The following is an 11,050-nucleotide window of genomic DNA, read 5'->3' as shown; positions in this document are numbered from 1 at the left end:
TCAAGGGTAACCACAGCCGTGGTCTCCGAGGTGATAGTCCTTGCTGCTGCAAACGTCGTCGAACTGTTGGTGCAGATGGTTGTTGTCTTCCGAACGTCCCCATCTGTTGACTCAAAAGTCACGTCAAAATCTTCCGAATAAAACAAAATATTGACAACATTCCAGAATGAGATTTTCACTCTGCAGCGGAGTGTGCGCTGATATGAAACTTCCTGGCAGATTAAAACTGTGTGCCCGACCGAGACTCGAACTCGGGACCTTTGCCTTTCGCGGGCAAGCGCTCTACCAACTGAGCTACCGAAGCACGACTCACGCCCGGTACTCACAGCCTTACTTCTGCCAGTATCTCGTCTCCTACCTTCCAAACTTTACAGAAGCTCTCCTGCGAACCTTGCAGAACTAGCACTCCTGAAAGAAAGGATATAGCGGAGACATGGCTTAGCCACAGCCTGGGGGATGTTTCCAGAATGAGATTTTCACTCTGCAGCGGAGTGTGCGCTGATATGAAACTTCCTGGCAGATTAAAACTGTGTGCCCGACCGAGACTCGAACTCGGGACCTTTGCCTTTCGCGGGCAAGCGCTCTACCAACTGAGCTACCGAAGCACGACTCACGCCCGGTACTCACAGCCTTACTTCTGCCAGTATCTCGTCTCCTACCTTCCAAACTTTACAGAAGCTCTCCTGCGAACCTTGCAGAACTAGCACTCCTGAAAGAAAGGATATAGCGGAGACATGGCTTAGCCACAGCCTGGGGGATGTTTCCAGAATGAGATTTTCACTCTGCAGCGGAGTGTGCGCTGATATGAAACTTCCTGGCAGATTAAAACTGTGTGCCCGACCGAGACTCGAACTCGGGACCTTTGCCTTTCGCGGGCAAGCGCTCTACCAACTGAGCTACCGAAGCACGACTCACGCCCGGTACTCACAGCCTTACTTCTGCCAGTATCTCGTCTCCTACCTTCCAAACTTTACAGAAGCTCTCCTGCGAACCTTGCAGAACTAGCACTCCTGAAAGAAAGGATATAGCGGAGACATGGCTTAGCCACAGCCTGGGGGATGTTTCCAGAATGAGATTTTCACTCTGCAGCGGAGTGTGCGCTGATATGAAACTTCCTGGCAGATTAAAACTGTGTGCCCGACCGAGACTCGAACTCGGGACCTTTGCCTTTCGCGGGCAAGCGCTCTACCAACTGAGCTACCGAAGCACGACTCACGCCCGGTACTCACAGCCTTACTTCTGCCAGTATCTCGTCTCCTACCTTCCAAACTTTACAGAAGCTCTCCTGCGAACCTTGCAGAACTAGCACTCCTGAAAGAAAGGATATAGCGGAGACATGGCTTAGCCACAGCCTGGGGGATGTTTCCAGAATGAGATTTTCACTCTGCAGCGGAGTGTGCGCTGATATGAAACTTCCTGGCAGATTAAAACTGTGTGCCCGACCGAGACTCGAACTCGGGACCTTTGCCTTTCGCGGGCAAGCGCTCTACCAACTGAGCTACCGAAGCACGACTCACGCCCGGTACTCACAGCCTTACTTCTGCCAGTATCTCGTCTCCTACCTTCCAAACTTTACAGAAGCTCTCCTGCGAACCTTGCAGAACTAACACTCCTGAAAGAAAGGATATAGCGGAGACATGGCTTAGCCACAGCCTGGGGGATGTTTCCAGAATGAGATTTTCACTCTGCAGCGGAGTGTGCGCTGATATGAAACTTCCTGGCAGATTAAAACTGTGTGCCCGACCGAGACTCGAACTCGGGACCTTTGCCTTTCGCGGGCAAGCGCTCTACCAACTGAGCTACCGAAGCACGACTCACGCCCGGTACTCTGGCAGAAGTAAGGCTGTGAGTACCGGGCGTGAGTCGTGCTTCGGTAGCTCAGTTGGTAGAGCGCTTGCCCGCGAAAGGCAAAGGTCCCGAGTTCGAGTCTCGGTCGGGCACACAGTTTTAATCTGCCAGGAAGTTTCATTGACAACATTATTTGTTGATTTTAAGAAAGTCTACAATAGCTTAAAGAGAGAAAAATTGTGGGAGAAAATGCAGAAGTTTGCAAAACAAAAAAAGTTATAAATCTTGAAAAAGTTACACTGGAATACTCAAAAGGGACAGTGAAAATAGATGGAGAAAAAAGATAGGCGGGGAACCATTCACATTGATGACCATATGTTTGAAGAAGCAGAAGAGTTTAAATATCTGTGGATCGGCGTAAATAACAGAAATGGGAAGAAACAAGAAACAGAAGCGAGGATAAAAACGGTATCTAGAGCATCACATTCAAACAAACTACAATAGTTCAAAATTTTATCAAGGGACACCAAAATAAGGATATATAAAACTATAATGTTACTATACGGGGCAGAAATATGGAGAATAGATAAGTACATAGAGAGAAAGGTTAAGCTTTTTGATAACGAAATCATGTGGAAGGGATCGAGACGTGGCTGCACGATCCGTTACAGCCTTGCGGATAAGATGCCTGTCATCTCGACTGCTAGTGATACGAGGCCGTTGGGATCCAGCACGACGTTCCGTATTACCCTCCTGAACCCACCGATTCCATATTCTGCTAACAGTCATTGGATCTCGACCAACGAGAGCAGCAATGTCGCGATATGATAAACCGCAATCGCGATAGGCTACAATCCGACCTTTATCAAATTCGGAATCGTGACGGTCCGCATTTCTCCTCCTTACACGAGGCATCACAACAACGTTTCACCAGGCAACGCCGGTCAACTGCTGTTTGTGTATGAGAAATCGGTTGGAAACTTTCCTCATGTCAGCATGTTGTAGGTGACGCCACCGGCGCCAACCTTGGGTGAATGTTCTGAAAAGCTAATCATCTGCATATCACAGCATCTTCTTCCTGTCGGTTAAATTTCGTGTCTGCAGCACGTCATCTTCGTGGTGTAGGAATTTTAATGGCCAGTAGTGTACGTCCCTGAGCTCTCTATATTTTCTTCATCGCCATTTTTCGCTCTCTTAAATTGACCCAGATATCTTCCACATGATTTCGTTATCAAAGAGCTTAACCTTTCTCTCTATGTACTTATCTATTCTCCATATTTCTGCCCCGTATAGTAAGATTATAGTTTTATATATCCTTATTTTGGTGTCCCTTGATAAAATTTTGAACTATTGTAGTTTGTTTGAATGTGATGCTCTAGATACCGTTTTTATCCTCGCTTCTGCTTCTTGTTTCTTCCCATTTCCGTTATTTACGCCGATCCACAGATATTTAAACTCTTCTGCTTCTTCAAACATATGGTCATCAATGTGAATGGTCCCCCGCCTATCTTTTTTCTCCATCCATTTTCACTGTCCCTTTTGAGTATTCCAGTGTAACTTTTTCAAGATTTATAACTTTTTTTGTTTTGCAAACTTATGCATCGTCTCCCACAATTTTTCTCTCTTTAAGCTATTGTAGACTTTCTTAAAATCAACAAATAATGTTGTCAATATTTTGTTGTATTCGGAAGATTTTGACGTGACTTGTTTCAGTACAAATATCTGATCGATGGTGGACCGATTCTTCATCAATTTCACTTGCTTCCCTCTGTTATCTCTTTTAAATATTGTTGCAGTCTTAGGACTGGAGCCTAAGAAACGTATCAGTGCAAAAAGAGATTATGTATAACAGTGCTTTTTGACAAAACTATGCAGAATATGCGAAAAATGACTGATGTGAAGCTAGTAACAAACTGGGAAAGTAGACACGGAGCTGCTGCTCTCACTGCAAGACCAAATTTCAAGTGCAGTGTTGTATTTAAGGAAAATGTGGTTGCTATCGAATTAAGTAGACTTAACATAGTTTTTTCCATATCCGTAGCTGTCGGAATGGCTACTTCAGGTATTTTTAAGCCGCTTCTTGTAGGTTTCCATTATGGATATATTTTGAAGAAATCTGAGACAATAAATGTTAAATATATTACATACACACGAACATGTCAGTAAATCATGTTACTACCTCCAATATTTATGTTGATATTAAGAATGATGTTCGTAGGCGGTTTGTCACTTTGGATTGTCCTGGTAACAACAACTATAACACTCCATGTCCCAAGAAAAATAAAGTGGGCTTAATGAAAGTTTAATTACAGGGGAACATTTTTAAGGAATTCAAATGACTGAGAGCAAAAAATGTACATCAATACAGATACACATCCCGTAATGTGCAGACTGTAAGGTGTGAAACACTAATTAATTAGGGAATAAAGTATTGACGATTACCGAGAATGCGTATTGAATGGCGCTGATAAATTGACAGTTCAGTATATAATTCGGTCTAATCTCTATATAATTTTCACTATAAAGCTATATAAATTGGCATTGTCGCCAAAAGACGATAAAGGCTTCATACTCGATGATAAAGTGAGAATTATAACACGTGATCATTTTCGGGAGGACATAGCAAGTCAGCAGCTTGTCCATAATAGGAGCTCATTCAAAACTGTTTTAACAGTAACTACTGCTTGTACATGAAAATGTAACTGTAACGCACTGGTTATATATGTAGGAAAGATGATAATGTAATCGTAATGTACGTGAAATAGATATGGTATGGTGACAAAAATCTGATATACTGGGTGTAAAGTAGAAGAGATGCAGCTGAGGTCTTAGAACGAAGGTACGAAAAACTTTAATAATATTATGTGATGCATATCTCAGTGCTTGCCTTGTGATGTGTGATGGGAGAACGAGTGTGTGTTTCAACATACATGTCAGACGGAATGTTCTATTGTCTTTATGTATGCATACAATTGCCTAAATTTTATTCGTGAGATGACTTTCTGTGCAGCATAGTGCAGGTGTAAGGACTTGGCTGTGTGCAAAGTGAATTACCAGCCTGTTCCGGTCAGCCTGGTAGGTAATTCATTCATAGGAGTCATCACCAGTGCGACAGAGAAGGAGGATGAGGAAGGACATTACGACGTCATGCATTTGCCCATGCCCTGCATGCCAGGCTACTCAAAGGTCAAAGGCAAAATTTAATCCAAACTCACCATAAAACGCCTCCCATGACCTACTTACATTCTGCCATGAGCAGCACCTAGGACATATTTTACTGTTGTTGTAATTATATACTTTACATTGGAATGTAAGGCCCAAACGCTGTTAAAACAGGTGTAATGCATCATGGTATTATATGGTCCACGGACATTCTAAGGTACCATAATTACTTTGGTTAAGTGGAGGTGCATTATAGGGTGTCACTACAGCTTTATTGCGGAAATACGCTAGTTATAGTAACAAGCTATTACAGATATATCCCAAGACAGAAATATTATAACACTAAACTACGTCCAATAGGTTGACATTGGAATAACATTAATTAGTGTGCTGCAGATGTCATTGTTTGATGGAATGGTTTTGTTATATGAAAGAACTTTTTCGTTTGTATTTCGTCAGAAGGAAGAGTGTGAAAGTACGTGTGTGATGGTGAAAGAGTGTATGTGTACGAGGTTTTAATGTTCAGATGGCTATTGTAAACAAGTATAATACTGATGTATATGTATACATTCCTGTAACGTAATATGGAACTGGAATACTTTGTTCAGGCTTGGTGGGCCTGGATTGTTCTATGCCTGTATTTGAATGTGCACGATGCATGTGTTTATTAAATTGGTTGTGTGTGTATTGTGAATGTGTAGCTACTACTGATGCGTGGTATTTAATGTGTAGCGGGAATTACGTTACAGCGATGAGACGCAATCCTACATAGTAGACGGACCCATGAGAAATTTTCAAGTGTGTTTTGATACAGTCGAAAGAAAAACAAATTTGGAAGGGTCCACAATTATCATCTCCATAGAAGATTACATCATATCGTAAGTTTACTATTATTTGTGGTGGATAATTCGTATATACAAACATCGTAAGCGATTAGCTTATTATATCATGAGGGATAGCATCGGTCTTTATTCAAAAACGGAAATAGCGTGAGATAACTCAGAATAACTCTGGAACAGTTCGTCTTTTTGACATGGTACACAATGCCAGAGACCCTCGTGAAAGGAATGAAACTGTTACTGGAAAAGTGTCAAAAGTTTGTGCACAGCACCTGCGAAGTACAATTACGAATTTATATTTAAATGAGTAACTCCGACGGAAGCAGCGGCACGTCCGCCATGTCGGGCCGACCGTGATTTCAGAGACGGGCGTTAATTATTCTCGGCAGCTCGCTCTCCCCTCCCCCCTAGCCTCTCGATATTTGTAACAATCCGGCAGCAGTTCCCATCGCCGGGCGGGCGAGCGCGCAGATGATATCAATACTTAATATGCAATTCACAGCTCCTTAAAAATTCATCGGTCCCCGCGGTGCCGTAACTCGCGACTCGCCCGCCAGGGGGCTGCGCTCGGCAATAACAGCGCCGCCAGTGCCTCTCGCGGGGCAGCCGCGAACTGCGCCTTGCTGGCAGCTGCGACCCCTAGCCCTCGCTAACTTGGTTTTACTGTCGCGTGCTCAGACTCATTTCCAGGGAGGGAGAGAGTGGGAGCAGGATGCTAGCGCTTGGGTGAGAAACGACCTGGCCAATTACTACGAAATGTTGCTCTGTCACAGGCACACAGAAACCAGACCCTTGTGTCACTCTTATTTTTATAGAATAGTACAAAACATGCTATTAATGAAACACTTTTTACATAGACGTTAGAAGGGAGTGAGGTATATAGACATCTAGTTTTCTAACAAATTTCCGGAGTATATTAATTGCCTCATAAGAAATGTGGAGTGTAGGAGCTTATTAAAGAACTTTCTCTTGGCCACGTATAGTTTTTTACGCAAATATACGCTTGTAGACAATGGGACGATGAGACCTAAATTAAAAATCATGCCATATCAATCGACTAATACGATGGCCATTTTAGTGGGCTTTAAGAAAGTTTTTGATACAAATATAAGACTCAGAAAGACAACAAACGTTTGATTAAAACGCAAATAAAGGCAGAATAAGATTTTTCATTTAACAAAAGAAGGCGTATAATACTTAACTCCCTTTGAACAACCGACTGTTGTGAAGACTGCATAGATATGTGACCAGAGCATAAGGGAATTATTTATTCGACTGAAAGTTAAATCTTTGGCGTCTTGTCGTTGAAGAGACTCGTCAAAGTGAGATACATGAGATATTGTTGTTCTCTACAAGCTAAAAAATTTGTTATCAACATAACAGGGGAATTCACAAGACAGATCTGCATCTGAATGCCTGAGGACAGAAATTACGAGAGCCTGACAAATTCTAGTTTCACTCAATTTAGAGTCACCTTCCAAAATGAGATTCATACACTCAATAATATCTTCCTTGCAATCATGAACTGTGTTCATAGGAGAAGGATGCACATACTCCTTGCAAACTCGAAAAAAATATTTTCACATTATGGTTGATTGATGCCACCGTACTCATTAGAAGATTTAATTGATGGACGTAGCAATGCACGTATTCTGCGTCGGTGCAGAATTATTTCACAATAGCTTGTACACCACCAGAGCAACTAGTCATAACGGATGGCCCATCACAAGTCTATGCAGTTGATCTTTGGGGAGCCTCATTTGCTTTCTGCTTGTCTGACTCTAGTAAATTCGCAGCTTGTCTGTGCGTCATGTTTGGAAGGAGACAGGAAACTCCAGAACCTTTCCATCGGTTTACATCTTAATACGAAACGATTTTTCAACAGTATGTTATCAGGCTGCTCTTTCTCTCCAATCTCGACCCTTTTCTCTTCTGTCCACTGCTGCTAGCGCTCATCACAAAAAACCGACCTTAGCGCAATTTGCAAGTTCCGCTGCACTTATCAAGTACGAATATAAAATGCTTGCGTGTGTCCCTTTTTATTTCTGCTATTGTAATTTTTAATTTCTAAATGTAGTACCACATGCTTACTGAAATATATGAGATGTAAAATACATAGAATGCCTGGTTAGATGTGAGACAGGGCCTGATGACCGTATCTTGTCAGCTTAAATATATGAATAAATAAAATAAATAAACAAAAATAAAGAATCTATAAGTAAAAGCTTCGTGATCGACTGAACGTAAACATTTACAATAATCAAACAGCCACAAAGAAAACTCCAACACAATCCGCGAAAATGCACTATTTAGAACATTGCACTCTTATAACAAACAGATAGCAACACAACCGAAATAGATCTGCTCATGATAGTTTAGTATTACATCCGGCTTAACGGTGTCCCCATCAACACAAAGGGGATCAAACAAAGTTACGTATGTGTGTCTGAGTCTTCTGACTGGTTCGATGCAGCCCGCCAGGAATTCCTCTCCTGTGCCAACCTTTTCACCTCATAGTAGCAATTGCAAACCTTCAATTATTTGCTGGATGTATTCCATTTCTGTCTTCCTCTACACTTTTAACCCTCTACAGCTCCCTCTAGTAGCAGGAAAGTCATTCCCTCATGTCTTAATAGCTGTCCTATTATACTGTCCCTTATGCTTGTCAGTGTTTTCTGTACATTCCTTTCCTCAACGATTTTGTGGAGATCCTCCTCATTCCTTACCTTATCAGTCCCCCTAATTTTCAACATTCTCAAATGCTTCGATTCTGTTGCGTTCCGGTTATCTCACAGTCCATCTTTCACTGCCATAAAATTTTGTGCTCCAAACATACATTCTCAGAATGTCTTCCTCAAATTAAGGCCTGTATTGGATACTAGCAGACGTCTCTTGGCCAGGTATGCCCTTTTTTCCAATGCTAGACTACGTCTTATACCCTCCTTTCTCCGTCCGCCATGGGTTATTGCAGAATTCGTTAACTTTGTGACGCTAAATTCTGAAGTTACGTTTCTCGCTGTTCTGATTTCTGTTGCTTCTCATGACTTTAGACTTTCTTCGATTTACTCCCAATTCATGTTCTGTACTTATCAGACTGTTCACTGCATTCAACACATCCTGAAATTCTTCTTCACTTTCACGGACGACAGCAATGTCATCAATGAATCTTATCACTAATATCCTTTCACTCTGAATTTTTATCCCACTCTTGAACCATTATTTATATCAGTAGTTGCTTCTTGGATGTACAGATCGAACAGTAGTACTAAATTGTGATCTGAGTTTATGACTGCTCGTGGATATGCCTTACACTCCAATTTCTGAAATCGGAACGATTGCCTGGCCATGATGTAATTAACTGAAATCTTCACGTATTTCTCGGTCTTTTCCAAGTTTGCCTCCTCATTGCTGTCTTACACACTTTTTAACCCGAGCACTTGGTTCTTCGTCTTCCCTCGGATTCTTGTGTATATTATACATTACCCATATTTACCTATAGCTTACCTCTATTTTTCTCAGAATTTCGTACATCTTGCGTCGTCTGACGTTGTCGAACGCTTTTTACAGGTCGATAAATCCTATGAACGTTACTTGAGTTTTCTTCAATCTTCCTTCCAGTATCAACCGCAACGCATTGCTTCTCTCCCTGGTGCCTTCACCTCTCCTAAAGATAAACTGATCGTACTCCTACAGATCCTCAACTTTTATTCGACTCTCAAGCATATTAGTCTTATCAGCAACCTGAATGCATGAGCTGTGAAGCTGACTGCGCGGTAATTCTCGCACTTGTCGGCTCTTACTATCTACAGAACGGTGTGGATGACGTTTCTCCGAAAGTCTGACGCTATATCACAAGTCTCATGCACGGTATACACCATTGTGAATAGTCGTTTTGTTGCCACTTTTCCTAATGATTTTAGAAATTCCGATGGAATGTTCTCAATCTCTCCTGCCATATTTGATCTTAAGTCGTCCACAGCTCCTTTTAATTTTGGTTCTAATACTGGATCCCCCACCACTTCTTTGATGAATCGTGTTTCTTCTTTCATGACGACGTCACACAAGTCGTCCCCCTCACAGAATTTTTCACCTATCCGCTCTCGTCTCTGTATTTAATAGTGGAGTTGCCTTTGCACTCTTAATGTTACGGCACATGCTTCTAATTTCACCGAAGTTTGTTTTAATTTTTCTGTATGGCGAGTCAGTCCTTCCGAGAATAATTTTTTCTCGATTTCTTCACATTTTTCTTGTAGCTATTCCCTGCACTTCCTATTTATTTAGTTCCTAAGCGACTTGTATCTTTGTATTTCTGAATTTCCCTGCACATTTTTGTACTTTCTTCTTTCGGCGATGAACTGAAGTATTTCTTCTGTTATCCATGGTTTCTTTGCAGTTATGTTCTTTGTAACTACGTTTTTCTTTCCAACTTCCGTGCGTTTTAGAGATGTCCATCCCTCTTCAGTGGATCTGCCTAGTGAGCTCTTCATTATAGGAACATCTATAGCCTCAGAGAACTTCAAACATATCTCTTCATTCCTTCGTACTTCCGCATCCCAACTCTTTGTGCATTCATTATTCCTGACTAGTCTCTTAAACTTACGCTCCAGTATCTGGCTTCGGAATGTCTGCCTTAGCATGACGTAGTCTAACTGAAGTCCTTCCGTGTCTTCGACCTTTTCCAAGTATTCCTCCTCCTTTTGTGATTCTTGAACGGAGTATTCGCTACTATTAACTGACATTTGTGGCAGAGCTTTATTAGCCTTTCTCCTCTCTCGTTCCTATTTATCAAGCTCATATTCTCCTATAACACTTTCTTCTACTCCCTCATATACAAGCGCATTGCAGACCCCCATGACTATGAGTTTTTCATATCCCTTTACGTACTGAATTACCCTCATATATTTTCCCTGTCTCTTCATCCTCTGCCTGCGACGTCGGCATGTATACCTGAACTATTGTTGTCGGTGTTGGTTTGCTGTCGATTCTGATAAGGATAAACCTATGACTGAACTGTCCATAGTAACACACTCTCTGGCCTACCTTGCTATTCATAACGAACCCTACTCCCGTTATACCATTTTCTGCTGCTGTTGATATCATTCTATACTCATCCGACAATAAATCCTTGTCTTCTTTTCATGTTACTTCACTGACCTCCATTACGTCTAGATTGAGCCTTTGCATTTCCCTTTTCAGATTTTATAGCTTCCCTACCACGTTCAAGTTTCCGACATTCCTCACCCTGACTCGTAGAACGTTAT

The 11,050-nt window shown here is 41.9% G+C and overlaps 7 non-coding genes across 7 annotated transcripts; 1 reads left to right on the top strand and 6 right to left on the bottom strand.

Annotated features, from left to right (window-relative positions):
• Positions 1 to 230: 230 nt before the first annotated feature.
• Trnas-cga (transfer RNA serine (anticodon CGA)) lies at positions 231 to 305 on the bottom strand. The gene has a single exon. It is a non-coding gene; the product is annotated as a tRNA-Ser (tRNA).
• Positions 306 to 531: 226 nt separating this feature from the next.
• Positions 532 to 606, bottom strand: Trnas-cga (transfer RNA serine (anticodon CGA)). The gene has a single exon. It is a non-coding gene; the product is annotated as a tRNA-Ser (tRNA).
• A 226-nt stretch (positions 607 to 832) lies between these two features.
• Trnas-cga (transfer RNA serine (anticodon CGA)) lies at positions 833 to 907 on the bottom strand. The gene has a single exon. It is a non-coding gene; the product is annotated as a tRNA-Ser (tRNA).
• A 226-nt stretch (positions 908 to 1,133) lies between these two features.
• Trnas-cga (transfer RNA serine (anticodon CGA)) lies at positions 1,134 to 1,208 on the bottom strand. Its single transcript has one exon. It is a non-coding gene; the product is annotated as a tRNA-Ser (tRNA).
• A 226-nt stretch (positions 1,209 to 1,434) lies between these two features.
• Trnas-cga (transfer RNA serine (anticodon CGA)) lies at positions 1,435 to 1,509 on the bottom strand. Its single transcript has one exon. It is a non-coding gene; the product is annotated as a tRNA-Ser (tRNA).
• Positions 1,510 to 1,735: 226 nt separating this feature from the next.
• On the bottom strand, positions 1,736 to 1,810 carry Trnas-cga (transfer RNA serine (anticodon CGA)). The gene has a single exon. It is a non-coding gene; the product is annotated as a tRNA-Ser (tRNA).
• Positions 1,811 to 1,866: 56 nt separating this feature from the next.
• Trnas-cga (transfer RNA serine (anticodon CGA)) lies at positions 1,867 to 1,941 on the top strand. The gene has a single exon. It is a non-coding gene; the product is annotated as a tRNA-Ser (tRNA).
• The last annotated feature ends 9,109 nt before the right edge of the window (positions 1,942 to 11,050 follow it).

Source organism: Schistocerca cancellata, chromosome 1 (genome assembly GCF_023864275.1).
Source record: "Schistocerca cancellata isolate TAMUIC-IGC-003103 chromosome 1, iqSchCanc2.1, whole genome shotgun sequence".
In the NCBI taxonomy this organism is placed as follows: Eukaryota; Metazoa; Arthropoda; class Insecta; order Orthoptera; family Acrididae; genus Schistocerca; species Schistocerca cancellata.
The sequence above is the reverse complement of the archived record's forward strand: the minus strand, read 5'-3'. Positions and strand labels throughout refer to the sequence as shown.